Genomic DNA, 19,878 nt, shown 5'->3' on the forward strand with positions numbered 1-19,878 from the left:
GCTCTGGAATGTGAGTTGCAGCTCAGAGCTTCCTGACTCATCAGTCATTGGGTTAAGCCCTGCCCCAGTTTGGTGGGCACTTCCTGCCCTCTGCTCCCAACTACAGACAGAGCAGTTCAAAGAGTCCATGGGCTACTTCTTCCAAAGAAGAATAGCAGGTTTACTTCATTGGACGCAGAAGTCTGGGGAGTAGTAAAAGTAGTCAGAGAATAATCTGCTAAAATTGTTTAAGACCGAACAGAACTGCTCAAGGCTTTGGAATACCTGTCTTTCTCTCTTTCTTCCTAATAGTCTCTCCAAAGAGAAGAAAGCAGGATAGAGATTTATCTCCTCTGTGAATGATGGCATGGCTCTTAAATAGTATGTTGCTGTTGTTTAGCGGGGAGAAGGGGAATGGGTATGCCCAATCAATAGTCCACATATATTGGATGATATTTGGAAGTGACCATATGTCCCAAAAAAGAAATAGTTCCTATTAACCAGCAAAGGTCAAAAGGACTTGGATCCCTAGCTGTGGCAGGGATTGGTTGAGGAGGGTCAGCAAGTTCTGCTGCCATTCACTCAACAACTATTCCTGGACCATTGGCTAGATACTGGACCAGGCTAGACACTGGACCAGGCTAGACACCTGAATGTAGACACTGTCCCCAGGTGCCTGGGAATCAGGGGTAATCAGGAATGACATGTTCCACCTCTCATCTGTCTGAATCCAAGCGCCCTCACCTATGTCATGGGGTAAATCACGCAGCCCAGCAGATTTGTAGAGAAGAGCAAATGGGATAATAAGATGAAAGTGCTTTGTTTGCTCACCATGTGGCGGTGTCATTTTGGCTTTCCTAGGTAGACCATTCATCAAAACAAGTACTCATTCAAATAAGAATATGGCCTAATTCAATGCTTCACAAATGGTGCTCATTGCATGGAAGGAGGGATGTGGTGGTGGTAAGAGCTACCAAGATGGGCAGAGAAGCAAGGCTCCCCTCATTCCTCCCCATAAAACCACTACACTTTTTCTGTTATATTTATTGGGATCCTGCATGAGGTTTGCTTTTTTTTTTTTTAAGATTTTATTTATTTATTTGAGAGAGAGAGAGAGACAGAGTGAGAGAGCATGAGAGGGGAGGTCAGAGGGAGAAGCAGACTCCCCATGGAGCTGGGAGCCTGATGTGAGACTCGATCCCAGGACTCTGGGATCATGACCTGAGCCGAAGGCAGACACTCAACCAACTGAGCCACCCAGGCGCCCCTGAGCTTTGCTTTTGAAGAAAGGATTCTCCTCCTAAAAGAAAGAAGAAGGGGGAAGAGGGGGAGGTGGTAGAAAAGGAGAAGGAAATATGGGTCTGGTTCATTAAAAATCAACTCCGGTTAGGGGTACAAAAGTTTACCCTTGTGTTTTCAGGAACCCATCTATTGCTTAAGTTGTGATCTGTGCGTTAGTATTAGAACTAGTTGAGGATCTAAAGAAATTATCTAGTTTAGCAGGTGAAAATTGTAGCTCAGACAGAAAAAGTACCGTGTTCTAGGTCACCAAGGTTGTCTGGGGGCAGAGGTAGGACTAGAACCCGGGCCCTCTGACTCCAGTCTGGAGTCTTTCACTGCCGCTTCCTCCATGCCTTGCTTTAAAGATCCCAAAGCTTTATGGTGAAGATAAGTATGTGTGTACAATGCATTAGCTGGGCACCTTAGTTATGACTCATTCTGCATATTTTCCTTCTCTTTGTGTATGTGTGTGTTTCTTGTCCTCATTTCAAGGAGAAAACTTAGTGTCCTCATCTCTAAAGAGAGACAGAGGGGAAAAATCCCATTTGAAATGCTGCGCTCATGACACATTTCTCATGCAGCCCATAACTCGGCCTCAAGAAGCATTGATTACTCAGTCCCCATTAGAGCCCCATGAGGTCACAGGGACCTTGATAAATGGATCTGGGGTCTTTGCTACTGTGGCTAGGATGGTTTTCAAACCAGAGCTTGCAATAGCCTACCAAAGTGGTAGCTGGCCTTCAGACCCGCCCACTCAGAAACCTCTCTCTCTCCACATCCTCTGAGCCTGTGGCCTGTCAGCAAGAGAGGGACAGACCAAGGACAAGCTTTGCTACAATCTCAGGGTTGGAGGAGATGATGTACCCCTTGCAGGAGCTGGGGGTAGCCTGTGTCGGTTTGGGTCTTTGAGCCCCGGTCCTATTCATGGCTACTCTCAAATAATGGAGGGCTGAAAACTGGCAAGCTCTCTGGGAAATGGGCTCTGGGAGACAAGGGAGTGAGAAACGTAAGCCAGAATCCTTCTTTCCCCCTAGCTGGGCTTGGCTAGGAAAGGGCAGCAAATTCATGGAAGCTTTGGAAGAACAGAGGCTCCTTCATTAGTGAAGTCCACTGTGCCACTAGTAGGACTGTTATTCAGATGGCAAAGCTGAGACAGACATTAATGCTCCAGCAACAGAATTGAGTTTCCAACATGATTGCAGTGACTAGACACATAGCCGAGTCTAAGAAGAAGAAATTGAGCAAAGATAAAAGAAGAGGATTTTACTTAGGTCCGAGAAAAAAGAAGTCAATTACACAAACGTTAATAAATTATCCCCACTTTCACAATCATAACTGGGGGGGAAAATGACTGTGTTTCCATAATTTCACTTTGAAAAGTCAAGAGTGTCATTCTCGTGCAGCAAGGTCCAGTGAATTCAGAGACTGGCTGACTAGGCTGTGGTGGGACCAGAAGGAGCATACCTCCTCTGTCCACAGCCCCAGGCAGTCCTTTGTCTGTGTATGCAGAAGAGCATCCCCGGGTGGCTCAGGTGAGGAGAGAGTTACCTCAAATAGTTCATGCCTATGTGGAGAAAGCCGCATCACAGCTCAGGGGGGATGGATGGTGATGTCAGTGGAGGCAAAGCAGAGCAGTGTGAGGAGGGCCTGTCTGTAGGCGGAGCATGGGGTCTGCAGCCTGGGGACTAAAGCCTGACAAGGTACCCAAGGTGTCTCTATCTGAAAAGTCTTCTTAAAGTTACTGTGCCTGGACCTACAGAAGGGGGACCTTTCACTTTGCGCAGTCAGACTGCCTTGTGTGTAGATCTAAGGATCCCTCGTTAAGTGTACACGGAAGCGGAATGTGTCTGAAAGAGAATGAAAAGGATGGCAAAATGCTTGAAGGTCTATCAAAGGAGGCCAGGTTTAAAGAGCCTGATTCAGAAAGAGAAAATGTTCGGGCCTTCAGAGTCACCTTCCAATGCTCAAAGAGCCACATGTGAAAGAAAGGTGGTGGTATGTGTATTTTCAGAAGGGAGAAAGAGGACAATTAGGTGGAATTTATGGGGAGACAGGTGTTGAATTCGTTAGAGGAAAGACTCGTAGAGGTCCTTGGGGCTAAACCCAATGGAAAGAGACTTCTGCAGGAATTTTTCAGGAATAGCAAGCATCAGATAAACCCCCAGAGGTGGAGAAGTGAGTGTGGGAGGCTATGCTCTGTGTTTGATGAGTGAGAGAACATCACCTGACCAGATGGACAAATAAGGCATCAGTGTGCACTTACTCTGTGTGTAGCATTATAGTATCTGGTCAAGAATGTAGTTTTTTTTTTTTTTTTAAGATTTTATTTATTTATTTGACAGAGATCACAAGTAGGCAGAGAAACAGGCAGAGAGAGAGTAGGAAGCAGACTCCCTGCTGAGCAGAGAGCCCGGTGTGGGGCTCGATCCCAGGACCCTGAGATCATGACCTGAGTCGAAGGCAGAGGCTTAACTCACTGAGCCACCCAGGTGCCCCAAGAATGTAAGTTTTGATGCCAGACAAACCTGGGTGGGTTTGAAAGCTTGTTTCCATGTGGCCCAGGAAATATATGTAAACTTTGTTAAAAGATAATTAAAAAAAAAAAAAAAAACCAACTCATGAGTCATACAGATATAAAGTAAATGTATTTTAAGGATTTTCTTTAATTTACCAATTGTTGACAGAACCAGACAAATGTTACAAAAGGCTCAAAAGGGGATCTGGAAAGCAGACACATCTATAGATCAGGAAGTTTTTAAATGAATGGGTAAATGAGATAACATTGTTTATCTTCATAAGACAAGAGAGAAAGAAGTCAATTCAATCTTTACTAGACAGGACAGAATTTGCATGTGTTAAGACATGAATTAGTTTGCATTGTTATCCGTTATATACAGTTTACAATTATAAAGTAGCTCAGAGACAGGGAAAGACTAAAGTCAGTAAAGACAATGAAAGACTTAAGATAACCCGGAAGGGTGTGTGATCTGAATGAAGCCGTTTTCTACTGAAGTACAATTTCCTTATATCTTGTGAAGCCATCTTGAAAATGGCAATGATTGGGTATCAATAATTTGCTGTGAGGATCAGACAAAACGATCCATATCTCGAATTTTGACAAGCAACTGACACGCAGCAACACTTCAGTGAGGGGCCCAGCAGCCTTGGTGGATGGATGGGGGACACTGCAATGTGTCACATCTGCCCCGGGACAGGTCTGTGCAGCATGATATGGGGGCCCAGAGGAGGACACCATGACCTCTGATGTGGGAAGCTGTGTGGCAATGGCTTCTGTGCAGACTGTTATGGATAAAGCATTCACTGAGTGGTCATGTGTCATGCCCTCATAATGAATGGTCTTGTTTAAACTACCTATTAGGTATATATAAAATATCCCCAATTTCCAGATGAAAGTAATGTAATGGATAGACTTTAAGGTTGACCTTTGATCCTCTCTCCTGATATACTTAATAACATAAAAGTGTAGCATCATCTTGTTAATGTCTATCATTTCTCTCTCCCTCTACCTATCTCTATCACCTCTATCTCTGTCTCCCTGTCAGTCTCTCTCTACTACTGGCTTTGAAAAAGCAAGCAGCGATCATAAATCCCTACAGCCGTAGGAAATAAATTCTGCTGACAAGCCAAGGGAGCTTGACAACAGGTTCTTCCCCAGTCAAGCCTCTGATGAGAACCCAGCTCTGACCAACACTTTGATTCCAGCCTTAAGCAGAAGCCCTCACTAAGCTATGCCAGGCTGTTGAATCATAGCTACTGTGAGATGATAAATATGTATGTTTTTTAAGCCACTCACTTTGTAATAATTTGTTGGAAAATTCATACAAATAGTGAGGCTATAGATATTAAGTAACTTGTCCATGCCCCTTACTAGAAAGTGTTAGAGCTCTGATTCAGAGCCCTTTCTTTCTGGCTGCATAGACAGCCCTGCCATGGCAGCTGCCCACTGCGGGCTCCTGTGCTTCTTTGACTCAGACCAGCGGGGGATCAGATTCACTTCCATACAGTCTGACTCCAAAGCCCACAGTGTTAGCTGGTGATCTATTCTTTCCAGAAGGTGGTTCTCAACACTGACCGCACAGTATTGTCACATGGGGAAAGTTTAAAAACCAGACTAACACTGGGCTCACTCAGAGCAATTAAATTAGGAGATTCATGGGTTGGTGGCAGCCACTGGCTTTTTGTTTTTTTTAAGATCCAAAGGTGATTTTAATTTGCAACTTTACAAACCCTTGTTCCAGGACACAGGATGCCTAGAAAATCCATATCAGCACTACATCTGGGGAGAAGGACCTTGTTAAAACATAATTTTCAGGATAAGATATGCTCATAATGGACATCATAGTTTTTTTTACTGACACAAACATTTTTTTTTTCTCTATACCCAGCTCTTCTTGCCCAAGGAGGGTAACACCCTATTCAGCCTGTGCCTAGCTGGCACCAGCCATTTTCCCCACGTACTCTGATAAATGCTACTAGACAAGAAAAAGAAAAGACACAAAGGGGTGATGTGAGGTCAGGGAATGAGGAGGATACCTCATAGAGAGGTCAGAAAGTTACTGATGAATGAGAAAGATAAGGGCTAATGAACATGAAACCCCACTGCCTGTCATCTCCAGTGAAGATGGGGCCTGATGGCATTATTCTCAGTGTGTCTAGAAGCCCAAACACTCACAAGTGTTCCCCCTTCCTACCCAGATAAATGGTCCCCAAGAAATGCCCTGCCTGCTTCCTGCCCCTCACCACTCCCCCATAATTGAACCCCAGGGGCTTGTTCTAAGCCATACTTTGTCTTGTCTACCTCCTCTCCAACAGTCTGAAGGCCAGAACACAACCTACTGCACATTCTAGACCCTGATGCAAATGAAATCACAAGCCTGTTCTAGATCCAGAAGGTGTCTTAGGAGAGAGAGGTTTGGAATGAGTGTAAGTTGAAGGTCAGCACAGACATTGTGCTAGAATTTTGGGTGCGTGCTCTCATTGAGTCTCTCAATCTACCTCTAATAGTTGCTCTAAGCACTTAGACACACTTTGCAAATGAGGAAATTGAGTCTTGGGGTCAACTTGCCTAAGATCTCCCAGGTAGCTGGCAGCAAAGATTTGAAATGAGATTTCCTAATTCCAGTATTCCTTTCCCTTCCCATCTCTCTTTCCATGCATAGAAAAACATAGCAACTGGTGGCTTTTTCTCAGGGCACTCCCAGATAAATATTGTACCTCAATTTATAATATAGCACTGGTCCTGAGTGCTGGGAACAGTAGAGCCAGGTGAATCCAAGCTTGGCATAATTCTTAACACCCATGCCTAGTGATTGCTCTTCTGTTTTTCCTCTAAATGACTGACCTTGGAAATAGGTGAGACGAAGGGGGTCTCAAAGCCCCAAGATGTTATGCAGTTTTGAAATTAAAGCTAATAGCTGATAACCCCTGAGAAGTTATTAGGGTGCTCTTGACAAGCCTCTGTCCCTACAGAGTAGCACCTGTCATGTCCACTTGAATGCTTGATCACTTTCCACTGGAATAATTGGTTTCCTTATAATGCCATAAATATCTTGAGGACAGACCTGAATCTTGGGTTACCACTGTACCTTGACACGGGCCTTGGTACAAAGTAATTACTCAGTAAACATGTATTGAATCAAGGACTGAGTGAGTGAATATAAAATCCAGGAGCGTTTAAAGATGAATGCAGAGTCCAGGGAGGGAAGGAAATTGCTAGAACAATCAGCCATGATGACCATTGTTTGCACAGCGCAGCTGGGCAGACAGATGTGTCTCCACCATGCTAATGCTAGCATGGGGCACGATCTTCTTCTTCTTCTTCTTTTTTGTAATCTCTCATTTTGGAAACTTGAAGCCACTGAGTGTTTCCATTCTAATGAGATTTCCAAAAGGAGGGGGGGAAAAAAGATCTAGAATAATCAGAGCTGTGTCATCCTGGAGGGAAGACAGCATGGGACCCAGATCTGACTTTGTGTCTGTGTGTTTGGCTCTCAAAAGAAACAGTGGAGCCATTTGTAGGAAGGTGCTAATGGGATAAGAAAATATAAGATGTTTGCATCTTTGGGGTTGGGTCTGAGGGCACCATTTTTTACATGTGAATGAGAAAAGTCTCCGGGGCATGGTGAGAAAAGTAAGTAATACACCAATTTCACATTGGCATTTTTTCCACTGTCTTCAGCCTGAAGGCAGTTGAAAAGGCTGGAGTCTGATTTGGCCACCACGCAGGTGGAGAAGGTGAATGACTACTTGGGATAATTTCCAAGCTGCTGGGAAAACTTGTTCCCTTTTCTCCTAAAACTTCTGTCCCTCAGCTGGAGGTCCCTTAAAAGGTATCCTGTCTTTTGAGGCAAGGCTTTTAAAATGCAAATCCCAGGTATCATTTTATTCCTCTTAAACTAGCAAGTCCTTTAGCAAAATGATAATAACCACTACCAGTAGTGAACAGTACCAGTTTTGGGTGAAAATAGGGTTCTTACATGTTCTTGGGGATGATGTAAAGTCATGTGTCCTTTTAGAATATCCTGGCAGAATGTACCAAGAATCCATAGAAATGTTCAAAGTCCGGATATACTGAAGATTTATTCTCAGGAACTGGTCCTCAATGAGGAAAAACTATATGCACAAAGATATTTACTCTAGCATTATTTATAATAACACAGAACTGGAACCAATATACACCTAAATATTTAGCAATAAGAGACTAGTTATATATATTTCAGTGTACTGATGTCATTGAATGCTGCTCTTTCATTAAACATGATTGTTCTGAATATTTTATAGCTAAGTGGAAGAATATTTATGCTTTAATAAGATAAAATGTAGAACATAATGTTGTGACAAACCAATATGTAAAAATTGTATATGCCTGTGTCCTTGGGCTGGAAAGGGGACAGCAGGGAGGTAGGAGAAGAAAAGAGTTGATTTGTTAGGCTTAGAATGAAATATGATGATTCTTTTATTTCAATCCGCATTGTTTGCTTCAGAATCTTTTGTGAATTGAGTCTTTTAAACTCAAGAGAACTAGAAATGTTCAGGATGGAGAGATCTGATAATACACGAGGTGACCAGAAACTGATGAGAGGCTGGAACCCTTTGCACCTGCCATGAGAAACACATAAGAAAAAGTTAACTGGTGTTAATGGAGGGCTGGAAGCCCCTGGGAACAGAGGTGACGGGGGAAGGAAAGGGGTGCTCTAGAGCACATGATCTGGACTCTAGACTCTGGACTACACACTCCAAGTCTTGTCAGGGGGTCCTTATGCCCAGACAGAAGACACATGAGACAGGACTGGAGAAACAATGCTGGCATCTGCTGTGAACCTAGGACAGATCTGCCCCTCTCCTTCTGGAAAGAAGGAGGGGGAGAGGGGAACTACACAGCCGGTTTGCCATTCCTCCGTCACCTCCTCCCCTACCACCCTCAAAGACCAAAGGCCCTCTCCAGGCAGGCTTGAGGGAGGGCCGCTGGGGAGCATCTGCTGGACCTTCCCAGCCCTCTGGGTAAGAGACTACTGACCCTGCACCTGCAACATCTATAGGTAAAGCTACTCTAGACAGTTTCTGCTCTAGCCTTCCTGGAAGCAGATGCTGTGCCCACTACCTGCAGTCCCAACCACATTACCATTGAGCCACATGCAACCTCCCACCTACCAGAGCGTGCATCTAGGAACTTTGCAGCCTTCATCGTCAGTCTGTGCTGCAGCCCTACAAGGTAGACGTTGGTGTTACCAATGCACAAATGAGGGAGCTAAGAGGAATGAAATAACTTTGTCTGGTTCCCAAAAACTTGAAGAGGAAGGGCTGGGGATTGCAGGCAGTCTCTGATGGTCAAGTACATGCTCTCCCCATTACTGCCTTTGGTGTTTCATACATATAGGCGCTTCAGAAATGCACATAAAATAGTTCTGCACCCCATTCCATTTCATGGTTCAGGGACGGGAAGGTCCTCACAGTACCAAGCAACTCTCTGACACCAGCTGGTGTCCTACAATTTAACTTAATTCTGACACCATCTACCTGAAGATAGCATCAGATTCCATAGTTGAAGAGCTCAGTTCTACATGACTGCCCCCCGGCCCATTTTAGGCACCAGTCAAAAACCCAGGTTGTGACATCTGCTCAAGGCTATAATAGTTCAGAAATTCCAATGACCTCCTCTTTGGGTTCCATAATTTGCCAGATCAGTTCATAGAAACAGAAACATTTGACTAGATTACCAGCTTATTATAAGGGGATAAAATTTAGGAACAGCCATAAAAAAGAGATGCACAGGGTAAGGTATGGGAAAGCCACAGTTTCTATGCCTTCTCCAAGTACTCTGCTCCTCCCATGTTGGCCAACCCAGATGCTCTCCGAACCTAGTCCTTTGGGGCTGTTATGGAGACTTCATTATATGGGCATGATTGATTAAATCATTGGTCATTGGTGATTGAAATCAATTTCCATCCCTTTTGCTCTACCCAGAGGTTAGGTGTAGGGACTGAAAGTTCCATCCCTTTAACCACAGAGTTCATTCTCCTGGCCACCAGCCCCCATCCACAGATGGGTCCAAAAGTCACCTCATTCACGTAGCAAAAGACACCTTGATTGCTCTCATCACTTAGGATATTAAAAAGGGTTTAGGAGCTCTGTGTCAGAAACTAGGACGAAGACCACGTGTATTTTTTTCCTCAATCACAGTATCACAGCATAGTAAGTGCTCTGCAGGTGTTTGTTAAATTAAACATCCTCTTGAGGTTGTTCAATATCATTCCTATGGCGGCCTGGCTGTCTCTGGAAGGATGGATTCAGACCTCAAAAATACCACCTACAGTGTGAAACAAAGACTGCTTTGTTCACAAAGTTGATTGGACTTTTAGTTGAGGCTTATGTATTTTTAATCATGCCTTTGTTTTTCCCACCCTATAATGTCATGCAAACTCCTGCAACAAAGCAAAGTAATCCCCTGCTGTTTCTCTTCTGATTTCTCAAGGTTTACTTTTATCTCTTTTGATGGTGAGCACCACCCAGCCCCACCCAGCTCTCCAGTACCATGCACCCTGTGATGAGGTCTTGAAGAAATTATGAAAAAGTCAATAAAAATGGTCCTGGTAAAGTGGCCCAAGTGGAAATGTAGCTTTGCATTTTTGCCAGCATTCTGGGAATCTGCTTTCCTAAATGGTCATGAAAGAAACGCTGATTTTTTTTTTTTCCTGGGGATGCACTGTGCATGCAGGAAAGCTCTATAGGATGATAGGATCCAATCAGTGTGGTTGAAAGCTGGCAGAGAAAATTAGTGGGGTCTGCATTTCAGACACTAGGAATGGTGGGAAGGGGTCTGCAAGTAACTGATGTTCACTGGTATTCACTCTTCACCTGCACAGGGATCACAGTGCCCTGGCACGGGTTCACACTGGCATTTTATTAGCTTCGTTGTATAAATAAGGAGGCTGAGGTTTTCAAAGGCAAGACAATGTGACCAAGTGCACATGGCTGGAAATGTAGTCCAGAATCCAAACCCAGACTGGCCTACCTCCTAAGACCCTTCCCTTTCTAATGAACCAAGCTGTTCAGATGACACAAGACACTCAGTGTATGGAGGAGGGTGGGGAGGGATGGCAATGAGTCTGGGAAGGATAGCGCTGGATTGGAGGGGAAGCAGTGAAGGGTTATAGGAAGGCTGTCAGGAAACTGCCAGAGTGATCAGAGGAAAAAATGATGTGGCTTGACAAGGGCATTGGTCATAGAGACAGAGAAGTAGACCAGATGTCTGATAGTATATCAGAGGAAGAAAGGACATAATTGGCTGAAGGGTTAGATATACCTGCACAGGCTGGAGGGCTCCGAAGGGCAATTTGCACTCTGGCTGCAGGGCCACTGGGCACCAGCACACCTTAACCCAGTGAGTACTCATCACAGCTCTATGGGAAGTCCTTTGCATCCTTATTTCTACATCAGAAAATAAAAGAGCTGGGGCTCAGAAAGACGGAGCATCTTGCTGAAAGTTCTGCAGTTGACCAGGAAAATCCAGATCCAAACCCAGGTCATTATAAGCAGGGGTGCCTGTTAGGGTCAAGTCCAAAAAAAGAGTAAAGCCTGCCAGACTTCAGAACACAGATGGGATTCCCAAATCTCAGCTCCTGACTCCATCACTGTGCTAGCTTAGGTGAGCCCCAGAAAGTCTTGTTCCATGAAAATATGGGAGCTTTAGTTCCAGCGAAACGTGTGGAGAGTCAGACAAATTCAGAGTTATAACAGTGCTGATAAAAGTAGGAGGGCTTGGACCAAATAAACCGTGGACCCAGAGTTTAATTGGTGTGCCCTACTAGTGCTGGGGACAGCAGATCTACCTCCAGTCCCTCTGACACACCTGAGTCATGCCTTAACACCTTATCCTGGTCAAAGTGTTTCCAAGGACTTGGTTATAAGGCGATGTTACCTACCTCTGTTTCATCAATTCTGAGTGCATATTTTCCCCCATTTTAACATCTCTGAAATGAAGATATGAAATATAATCAGTGACTATCATAATAATTTATTTGGCAACTTCCTTTTTTAGTAGTTTAAACAATTATGCATCTTACAATTAATAGTGTCACTTAGTAGTTACCCAAAGATGACATGTGTCTGATAAATTCCAAATATATTGTATTAATGACAGTTTCTTCCTGTTGAGAGCTTACAAATTCCCCAGGCTTCGTGTTTTACAGAATAATAGATAATAACAATCATATTAATAATAATTGCTAACATTTATTAAGCAAGGCCTAACATTTCATTATCCCATTTTACAGATGGAGAAAGTGAGGCACTTGAGTTCTCACAGCAACTCTGTGAGGTTGAATAATTATCCCCACAATGAATTCAAAGGATTGGAGGGCCAGACAGATTAGGTTACTTACCAGTGTCACAGGGAGATAAATGGTGCAGTCAAAATCTAAATTCATTCCATGCCTAATTCCCAAATGTATGCTCCCAATTATAAATATTTGGTAAATGGGCAAATTGGAAGGAAACTGTTAATTACTGAGTGTCCACTGCCTACCTTTCAGTGTTTTATACCTGTTATATCATTGAACCCTCGTAGGTAGCTGGCACTTCCTTCCCACCCTGCAGATGAAGAGCCAGAAGCCCAGTGGTCAGGGAAACTTGAGACCCTTACCACATGTCTGTCTCCACCCAGACTGTTCTCTGACAGGAAGTGCCCATAATATTTGGTCAGGTCATGGAGAAGTTTGCCCTGCAGCCCAGAGTCATGCAGTTAGTACCATCCACAGAAATGCTCCTAGGGCAGCAACAGTGAGTTCAAACAGGGTTGTGCCTTGTTTAAAAACCACGGGTGGCTCCAGGCGGTTAAGCATTCAACTCTTGGTTTTGGCTCAGGTCATGATCTCAGGGTCCTGGGATCGAGCCCCATGTCAGGCTCCACACTCAGCTCAGAGTCTGTTTGTCCTTCTCCCTCCCCCTGTCTCTCCCTGCATGCATGCTCCCTCCTTCTCTCTCTCCCAAATAAATGAATAAATCTTAAAAAAATTAATAAGAGGGACATTCAAGAAGAAATGTATGGTGGCATACCACAAAACTCACATAGATGTTTCTAGAGGCAGATTCATCATGAAACTAATGAAGCTCAAACAGTGGCCCTATATCGAATTTTTACTCATAATTGTATTATTTTCCCTAAATTTTTATTTCTTTTTCCCCATAAACCTGCATGTATTCCTACTGTACTCCTCTAATCATGCTAAATAATCTGGTATCAACAAAGGTGTTTTTAAGATTAAATCCTTTTTAAGTTTTAAAATATTTTTTCTGCCCTGCATTAGATGTGGGATTTATCTTCATGTGATCCTGTTGGAGTTGAATTGACCTTGGCCCGTACTGTAGGTCAAGAGTTGGAAAACTTTCTCTTAAAGGGCCAGATAGTGAGTATTTTAGGTTTGTGGCCAGGCAGCCTCTCCTGCGGTTCTTCACTACAGAAGCAACCACACACATAAAAACAAATAAGTGTAGCTAAGGCATAAAAAAAAAAAAAATTATTTACAAAAAAGAAGGCAGCTGGCTGGGTTTGGCCCAAGGGCCATAGTTTGCTAACTCCTGATTTAAATGGTCAGAACCGCATCTACTATGTTATGCATGTGCGGATCTATAGGTTGGTGTGGAAAGGGTATAGACAGATATAGATACAGATTTGTGTGTGGTTATTTATTTGTGATATTCTTGCCTCATTTCAAGAACATGGAACTTTTTGAAGACAAAGTGTTTTTCTTCCCCCTATCTATTATTAATGTCAGTTTTTCAACTCACCTCGGTGAGCATAAGAGGAGAAATGTGGGTAAGAAAGCAGCACCTGCTGAATGCCTGATATTTGCCAGAATTCTAGGTGTTTTGCATGATGTGATTCTCTTCTAACCCCCATGCCCATCCCATGAGGCAGATTTAGAGTCTATTTATCCTGCAGTTAATGGGAATCAGTGAAAATCTACTTAAAGAAAATCTGCTGGAAATGGAACCAAACCTCATACCAAACAGCAAAGAAAATATCTTGTTAGTACTTTATCACAAAAAATATAAGATACAAAAAAGTGTTTATTGTATCTCACAATTAACAAAATAGAAGTTACAATTTCGACTATGTTCTAATTTTTAGAATGAATAAAGACTGAATCGAGGGTTAATTTGAGGGTATATTTTCCATGCCCAAACGATATAATACAATATGACTTCACATTTTATCTCCTCAACATTTGGGGGGAAGGATTGTATGAGATTTTTCATCCTTTGAAGTATCGATTTTACTTTCATTGTTGGAGTAAGATTGTCACTTGTTAATGGCTTTGCCATATTTAGAACATCTCTCCATCATCATGTCCATCAACTTCATGAAATCTTACATTTTTTGTAAGTTTTGCCTTTTCACTGTGCAAACGGTTCACATTGTACTGCTGGATGCTGTACCTGATGGGGAGGCAGGGATGGACCCACACAGCCATGCACACACAGGATATAGGCTGTTGTGAAGTCATCAAGGACGTTTGCATGGAGACCTCATTACAGAAATGGGTTTTGGTTATGGGGATTTTTGCTGCCCTGTGCAATCTCTCTTAACCCTAAAGACTGGGATAAAGGATAAGATAACAAAAACCCTTGCATTATCACTCCAGCATTATAGTTGAGAAAATGAGGCTCTGAAAAATAAACCTATCCAAAGTCATCTAGTTTCTGGGTGGTGAGCCAAGATTCGGATCCTGCCTCACCATTATTCCTGCATAACAAACTACCACAAAATTTAGCAGCTTAACACAACACACATGTATCATCTCAGTTTCCATAAGGCAGGAGCCAAGCATGGCTTACCTGAGACTTCTGCTTGGAGTTTCTCACAAAGACCACACAATGAAACTGTCAGCCAGGGCTGAGGTCTCATGTGAAGGCCTGACTGGTGAAGGATCCTCTTCCAAGCCTCCTTTTGTGGGAATTGGGAGAATTCAGCTCCTTGGGGGCTGTTGGACTGAGGGTCTCCATTCTTTGCTGGCCATTGGCTGAAGGCCACCTTCACTTCCACATAGGCCTTTCCTCCATGTCAGCTTGTGTCATCAAAGCCAGCAAGAGATAGAATCTACCAGCAAGATAGTAGTCACTGTGATTCAAAGAGGCTGTTGGACTGACTCATAGAGAATAAGGAAATCTCTGGCACACAGTGGGTGCTTTACCTTTAGGGAATTTCAGTTGAGGGTCAGTAGGATTCTGATGTAGTCTGAGGGATTGTATATTCTGCCCAAGGACAAGAACCAAGAATGCTGACTGAGGATCAAGTCTTACGGTGGCATCAGAAATACCTGCTCTGGGGCGCCTGGGTGGCTCAGTGGATAAAGCCTCTGCCTTCGGCTTGGGTCATGATCCCAGGGTCCTGGGGTCGAGCCCTGCATCAGGCTCTCTGCTCCGCAGGGAGCCTGCTTCCTCCTCTCTCTCTCTGCCTGCCTCTCTGCCTACTTGTGATCTCTGCCTGTCAAATAAATAAATAACATCTAAAAAAAAAAAAAAAAAAAAGAAATACCTGCTCTGTTTTGCTTGTCCTCCCATGGCTGAACTGTAAGCCAGCAGCCCCCTCCTTGGTCTCTGGCTGGCTGTGCCCTGCCTGTTCCCACAGCATCTCCCTGCAGGCCCCATGGCCACTCCCAGTGCTGCCCCTATTCCTGTTGTGACCCTAGCACCTGAGCCTGGAGGCTTGGTTCCTCATCTGTAAAGTACAACATATAATGCAAATATAATGATGACAGAAACCCCACCTCACAGGAGCACAAGAGAAAATGATGCACAAATGATTAGATAAATTGTAGTTTTCACCCTGTTTGTCCCACCTCAAGGGAAGCTGGGAGGTAATCCTTGCTGTTAGGCCCTCATTCCTAGCAGGTTAAGCTTTGTTCCTATAAGGGAGTCTAGGGCTGGCTGAGAAGAAGGTGTGGGAATCCCAGGTGCCACTGTGCAGAGCTGTGGCCCAGCAGAGGTAGGTTGTCAATGGCTTGGAACTTACACTTGAGACTCCAAGTACAGCTGCAAAGCAACCTCCCCTCCCACCCTACATGACCCTGGCAGGGGAGGGTGATAAGATTCAGAGGGTATGGGTAGGAGGTGGTGTGTGATTTAAGGGCATGTCTGAGACCCTTGACCCCGACTAGCCTCATTCTCCAAGACAACCAGGATCCTGCAGACTGGAGAACAGCTTTTGGTTCTCCCCCAGACTTACTTCCACCACAAACCCTAACCCATCCTGCAGGTGCTGGGAGGAGGATGAGTGTGGGCAAGGAGCAGAGGGAGAGGGGAGAGGAGGGGAAGTCAGGGAAAGTTGGGTGTAGGAGACAGAGACAGGGACAGCTGCAGAGCAGGAATCAAAGTGACATGGCCAAAATCAACTACACAAGAAACAACACTTGTTGACAAGGATGCGGAGAAAGGGGAACCCTCTTGCACGTTGGTGGGAATGCCAGTTTGTGCAGCCGCTCCGAAAAACAGTGTGGAGTTTCCTCAAGATGTTAAAAATAGAGCTATGGTCCAGCAATCACACTGTTGGGGATTTGCCCAAAGAATACAAAAACACTAATTCAAACATACACCCCTATGTGTATTGCAGCATTATGTACAATAGCCAAACTATGGCAACAGCCCATGTCCATTGACAGATGAATAAAGAAGATGTGGTGTGTATATGCAATGGAATATTACTCAGCCATAAAACGAATGAAAGCTTGTCATTTGCAACGACATGGGTGGAGCTAGAGAGTATGATGTTAAGTGAAATAAATCAGGCAGAGAAAGACAAATACCGTATGATTTCACTCCTATATGGAATTTAAGAAACAACACAGAGGAAATAAAAGAAAGAGAACAATAACAACAACAACAAAAGTGCAGACTCTAAACTCTAGAGGACAGACTGACGGTTCCCAGGAGGAGGTGGGCGGGGGGGTTGGGGGAAATAGTGGATGGGGATTAGGAATGCATTGTCCGTGATGACCACAGGGTGATGCATGGAAGTTGAATCACTGTAACACCTGAAGTTAACATCACACTGTATGTTAATGGCGCTGGAATTAAAATTAAAGACTTTAAGAAAGTGACAGAGGAAGTAGAAGAGTCGTTGGTGAAGCACGGGGGAGTGAGAGAGCCAAAACGGTAGGAAGAGGGAAGACCTTGTCTCCCACATACATCTGGCTTCTGTGGTGAGACTGGTCATTTGGTCTGTGTGTCTGAGATCAAGTGCCTCTCTTAAAAGTAAATTGAAAACTGTGAAAGACCAAAGAGCATTTTCCTCCTTCCTGATTAAGGAGGGCTTCTTGATTCTCTTAGCTTTATCACTTAATGGTTGTTTTCCAGTTTCAGAAAGTAAATTCCCCAAGGTTGCAGGTGTTTGAATTCCTTGAGGTGTGAGAAAATGGCAAACTCTGCCAGGCACTTGCTGCCCCCTGCTGGCTGAAACCTGGTTCTGCACGCGGAGAATCAGGCTCCAACTGCATTTCATGATTTCCTTTGCGGGCTCTAAAATCACAGACTGTAAGAGCTGAAAGGAATTTAGATCTCCAGCCCCACCCTCGTCCCTAAGCTGTAGACTTGAATTTTTATAAACCTTCTGGATATTTCCATCTGAACCTCAAACTCAGCCAGGCCACAGCATAGTTAAGATAGTACATTTTAATTAATACACAATGCAAGCAAATGATTACAAAATGATAATGGGTTATGGTCAGATAGAAATACAGTGGGGTACTCTGTGACCCCAGGGGAAAGGTTACACTGGAAAACATGCAAAGAGCAGCTGAGGTTATGGAAGTCTGTGGAGACAAAGCATGATGGTGCTGTTAAGGCAGAGTGTTAAGGCTGTTAAGGAGAATGTGGGGTTGCGGGAGAGGATGGGAGGAGTGGGCAGAGAAGAAGGTTGAGACAGGCACAAACAGTCTCAGAGAGTTGGAGGAAATGCTCTCATTCAGGATGGCTGGCCTGGATGTCGGGATGCAGCAGAAGACAAGGCTGTGAGGACAGCAAGTCCAGATCAAAGGCCCACATCCCTTACTAAAGGAGATGACTGAACTGGGTTCTGTGTCCATAAAATTTCACACTCTGCCTACGAACATGTCATTCATGATATTCTAGGTCATCACGCATAAATTGGGGACTGTCCCGGATAAACTGAGACATGGCAGTCAACTCTAGCTAAGCCTCAAATACACATCCAACCCCTTGGCCTCTTGGAGGTTTTCAGTCTTGTACTCTGAAAGCATGTGGTGAACACTCAGATCATAACCTCTGTAATGATCTGTCCTGTGTTTCCTTCACTGCACTAGGAGGTCCTTGGAAATGAGGGTTAGGTTTTATTCATGTTTGTATCCTTAAAACCAGTGCTATGCCTGGGACACAATTGATAATATATCAGAATAAAATAATAGCTAGCAGGTTGTGAAGGCACTCTTCTAGGCACCTGACACAGATTATATCATTGAATAATGGAGGATGTGTGTACTTTTATTGAGTTCGTTTTCTAGATAGGGAAGCCAAGACACCAACAGTTTGTGTAACTTGCCCAAGATGACACAGCATGGGAGAAGGAAAGGGATTCTAATATAGGGCTTATTTCCAGAGCCTATGAATGAATAAAATGAAGTCTTGACAGACCTAGAGTGTGGATTTGCAGAATCATCTAAGAGCCAGCCCCAAGGCCTGCTGGGGAACCAGTCAGTGATGAGTGTGTGAATGGGAAAGCACCAGCTTCATTTGCATGATCCTGTATGGTTGACCAAACCACTCCCCATCATTGTCTCCTGTGGTCCTCACAACAGCCATGATCTCCAGGTGGATCCATTATTCCCATTCTATGAATGTGATCACTGAGATTCCCAAGGTCAATGAGCTATTCAAGACCACATAGAAAGTATTCCCTTTGAACCTGTGTCTCTGGACTCCACAGTCCTATGGTCTTTTTAACTGACAACACAATTATCCAGATGGAAATGAATCCTTCTGATGAATTTCTCCATCTCTGAAATGGGAGTTCATGTCTACCTTGGGGGTTAGTTGTAAGGGTGACCTGATAGATGTAGAGTAACAAGGGGTAGGTGCTCACTAACAGGTGATGTGGGAGTTGATGTTACCACCCCAACTGTCACCACCACCACCATCATCATCACCAGAGAAGACCTGAGATTTGGGGTAGCATATTCTAGGCATGGGTCCGGAGCCATAAATTGAAGTAAAATGGCCAAATACAGGAGGGAGCTTAAAATCTGGCTTAGGTCCCTGGGTAAGGTTGGAAATATAGATTCAGGTCTGCAGATCAGAAGGTTTATTGATCAGAAGACGTGATCAGGACCGCCAAGGGCCAGAGCCAGGACTTGCGTCCTCAGTCAAGGCCAGGAGCAGGTGTTTCCAAACCTTACATTGTGGGTCTTACCATCATGGCATGAGATAGTTTTCTCTTTGGTCAAACTATGAGTTCATGAAGGCAGATCCAGCATATTCATCATGGAATTCCAGCTCTCTTTCCCCCATGCCTGCTATATAAATATTGAAGAAATGAACGAGTGAGTGAGTGAATAAATGCACCAGCATGACCCCACTTACGTAAGCAAGGCCACAGCACGTGGGTTGGAAGCCAGCAGGGTGGAGAGCCAGATCACACAGAGCAGAAGAACCTGGAGTATGTAGTACCAAGCCTCACCCATGGGCCTAGGGAGCCTGGTGCTGAGCATTTCACCAGAGACGTTCCACCAAGAAGGAGGGAGACATTTCTCTTTGCTGATATACTGAAGCATGCACACACATGAACATACACATACTACAAGCTCTCCCTCCTTCCATCCTCCCGCCAACTGAATTTATGTAGATAATAATCTCAAAGGACTGTTTGCAGTTTGCTCCTGCCTGAGACAGGGGCATGAACCAGATGACACTTCTGTGACTTTTCCAGGTGCAGCAGACTGCATCCTTCTCTAGCGCGGGTCCTGTTCTTTCTAGTATGAAGAGCACTTTGTAATTTCAAAAACAATTCTGAAAGGCCCCAGATCAAAGAGGTCATTTCCTTTATTAACTGGGGACTGTAAAAAGAATAATACTAAGCCATGGAGACAG

The 19,878-nt window shown here is 44.1% G+C and overlaps 1 protein-coding gene across 1 annotated transcript in view; it reads left to right on the top strand.

The window, feature by feature from the left end:
- The window catches only part of KCNQ3 (potassium voltage-gated channel subfamily Q member 3), a gene marked incomplete at both ends in the record, with an annotated part of 282,048 nt that overhangs the window by 213,611 nt on the left and 48,559 nt on the right, over nt 1–19,878 (top strand). The gene's annotated exons all lie outside the window — the stretch shown is intronic.

Source organism: Martes martes (assembly GCF_963455335.1).
Source record: "Martes martes genome assembly, chromosome: 4".
NCBI classification, from domain to species: domain Eukaryota; kingdom Metazoa; phylum Chordata; class Mammalia; order Carnivora; family Mustelidae; genus Martes; species Martes martes.